This window comes from Aplysia californica, unplaced genomic scaffold (genome assembly GCF_000002075.1).
Source record: "Aplysia californica isolate F4 #8 unplaced genomic scaffold, AplCal3.0 scaffold00035, whole genome shotgun sequence".
NCBI classification, from domain to species: domain Eukaryota; kingdom Metazoa; phylum Mollusca; class Gastropoda; order Aplysiida; family Aplysiidae; genus Aplysia; species Aplysia californica.
In genome coordinates, this window is record NW_004797305.1 from 1,267,178 (window position 1) to 1,270,919 (window position 3,742).

Genomic DNA, 3,742 nt, shown 5'->3' on the forward strand with positions numbered 1-3,742 from the left:
GGGGGGGGGGGTTGTCAGCCATACGCCTCTACGTCTCCCACGGAGCTCCGGCTTAATCGCACTAAAGAAAAGCAAAATTCTCAATTGAGAGTAATTGATTCTTTGGGCTGTGGGAGTCCTCCGACCTGCCACATCGCCTGCAGCAATCCCATCTCCGCCACCGAGCACAAAAACACACACACATGTATTGGGACATCCGCGGCCAGGCTGTGAACCGCCCACCTCGCGATGAGCAGAAATCCCATGGTAGTAAGAATCCAGGGGAGCTCGAGTAAGAATTATTTCTATGGCTTTGTGTTAACTCTAAAATCAAAGTTCTACGAATTTTTTTATTTTTTTGTGCAACTTATTTTGTTTTGTCCTGCTGTTGTGTAACTTAGCGACACTGCTAATAATAGACTGTGACGTCTGCTGTGTAACGGCAACGCTCTTCGTTGTTACATGCAAAAGATTCGAGTTTAATTTCCGCGTGGGGAAATCTATTATATTATCAGTAATCGAGAACCTCCTTTTGTTTGTTTTTTGCTAAGAAATTAACTGTGTCCTATTATTACCCAGCCCGGGTGGCCCTGTCAAGTTGAGTCGAAGCAGCCTACTCCTAAATGGAAACCAGAATATAAAATAAAGTCAAATGCTGTGAGTCACCAACTGGCACCATTAATTTCACATCCCATCATCACAAAGGAAGCAAAGCACCAATTCATTAATAACATCTTCGTACCAATACTGTGCCACAACGTCCGAACATGGGCAATAAACCAGAACCAGAAGATCAGGGGTGAGGTTGAAAAACAGCAGTAAGGAGGAGCCAAGGAGTAGCAGCAGTAGAAAGGCTGTAGAAAGAGTCGGGAGCCCAGAGGAGGGGGCAAAGGAGATGAGGGGGTGGGGGCAGAAAGAGGAGAAGAAAGCAGACGACAGGACATTGCGAGAGAGCAGGAAAGGGGGTGAAAGGAGACAATTTTAGAGAAGAAAACGTTTCGGTCGCTACCCGGATTCGAACCCGGGACCTTTGAATGAGAGGCCAACACCTTTAACTCTAGGCCACGAGAGCCCCCTTACATCACCTAATATAAATAGCTGGTGCCTCTATAAATTAATCATTACTGTTACTTGAGGCCCAAATGCAAAGAGGAAAAGCACAACAAAAGTAACTACATGTAGTTGTAAGCAATCTGAAATCCTCAGGCTCAAACAAAAAGTTAAAGAAGAAGTCAAACAGTATTGTTCACATCTTTTGGTGTACTCTATAGAACCGTACGAGGAATTTGGTTTTCTTTTTTTTTTTTGGGGGGGGGGGTGTTTACACACTGCCTTCATTACGAGTTTTACAGAAATCGTTCATGCTCGCAGCCCGTTGCTAATGGACCATAACGTCACGCTGATAGAATTTGGTTCAAATGTGCTGTAATATCCTCCTCACCCCTTTTCCTACTCTCACTTTTTTCTCTTGCGAGGAAAAAAGGTAAGGGGGAAGGGGGGGGAGAGACTTCCTTTCTGAACAGTATCTTAGTTTACTTTATACTGGTTTTACATAATGCCATTCGACCTTTAATCAAAGATCTATTTTGCTTTTGTTTGATTCATCTTAGAATCCGAGGTAAAAATCATTACTCTAAATTTATGATAACTAAATTTCAGTTTAAATAGTTATAGCTACAGTAGAATAATCACATAATGTCTGTGGGGTTCCTCAACTTGTTCTTTTCGACCTAGTATGTTACTTTTATTTGACTGTATGCCATCGACCTAACCAAGACCACTGTTCATTGGCACATTTATTGTTTGGGGTCAATTGATCTTGAGCGTACAATGAAGAAAATGAGTTTGTATATTTGCCGTATTGATTATTTATTGAATGAACGCTGCACGGTTGGACTCTCCTCAAGGACAAGGACCCAGTTAGATATCCCAGACAATGACCCAATAGTACAAACTCGGCTGGTCCAATCAGAGCCGAGACTTCTTTTTAACCATTGAACCAATGTGCGAGGGCAGAAGGTGCGGGGGAGTGCGTGGGTGTTTCGGGGGTGTGTCACTGGGAAAAAGGGGGAGGGGGGATTTCGGGAGGGTGCGTCGGAGTGTATATGAAGTGTGTCGGGGTGTGTAAAGGTGTGTTGAGAGAATACCGGGGAGCGTCTGGTGGGTTGAGGAGAAAGGATGTGTAGATTGGTTTGGTCGTGTTGCTCTCTTTGCCTGTTCTGTTAATTTGTTTCTATATTCTAACATCCTACAACTCATGAAAAGCTTCTGGCGGCCCTATGGAATTTAAGCATTTTTTGTTTTGTTTGCTTGTTTGTTTGTGCGGGGTTTTTTCCGCGTGCCACGAGCCAAAATAAATATAACCATGCTGGAAATACAAAGAAAATACATAAATGCTATTTAAAAAAAAGGGGGGGGGGATCCAACTCCGACAGGGCGGAATGAGTAAACGACATGTGCTCAATCATCAATGCCACGACCTTCGTGCACTTGAAACTTGAGCAGCGATTAGTGTCACCAGAACATGTACTTACTCCTCTCAGGTCAGCTGTCTTCAGAATCGATTTAGCAGAAGTACAGAGGGCTTAGACCGAGTGCACACTGCAAGACCGAATTCAATAGAACTAAGTTGGGGCCACAGTCGGATTTGTCTCCGTGGAGGTGTAAAAGCAATAATTTCGGCAAAATTTGATCAATTCTTCCAAAGTCCACTACGGTCTTTGTTTTTTGTTGGGGGGTTTTGTGTTTTTTAGGGGGGGGGGGGTGGTTTGTTTTAGTTTTTGGTTGGGTTTTATTTTGTGTGCGTGGATTTTTTAAGGGTTTGATCACATTGTGTCAAAATGGCAGCCTTTGCCCCTCGATGAAGGAAAATCCCGGCAGTCCCCGATTGAATCTAACCAAAGATCGTGTATAACAAGATAGTTCATTCCTCTCTTTGAGCCAATAAAAAAGTGTCCTCAAAATTCGGTGGCACCCTCTTCGAAAAAGAGCGGACTTTGCCATCAGGCTTACCCTACTTGTGTGAAAAACAATAAAAGTGAAACTAACAAACTGTGCTATTCCTATTCTTCTTCTGGAGGAATAAAGAGAGCTTCAAAACAAAGACTGCAGCGGCATCTGAATCAATGCGCGGATTTCCGCGGACACTTTTTTTGGGCTGAGTGAACTATCTTGTTATGTACGATCTTTGAAACGAAAGAAATTAATGTATCAGATTAACAGTGCGCACTGGGCATTAGTCCATCCCTTTTCGCAACCTATTAAAATCTAATGTACATTATTTCGTTGACGTGGTGAACACGTGACCAGTGCGTGCTGTCGTATAAACATGCCGCCGTGGGTACAAAACAACGACACACAGCTGCCTGCCCTCGTTTCTGGCACGCCATTAAAATAAAAACAGATTTTCTGCTTCAACTGTTGTACTTTTACTTCCAGAAAAGCTGCTGGTTATGAGACACTTCATTAATCTTATCCTCAGGTTTCGTCACATTTCCTTTTCTAGACATTCAATAATCCCGAAGTCTCCTTACTTTTAATATTCTGGATTTCTTTCCATACTTTCTCTTGCCTCAATATGGGATCTGAGTTTCTTTTCCTTTGTTTTTCCAGGCGTGGATAAAGAAAAAAGAAAGAGAGGGAGAAAAATAAAGGCTTGAAAGAAAACGACCCCTACCATACCCCCTTCCTTCTCTTCTCCCTCTCCTTCTCCTTCTCCTTCTCCTTCTCTCTCTCTCTCTCTCTCTCTCTCTCTCTCTCTCTC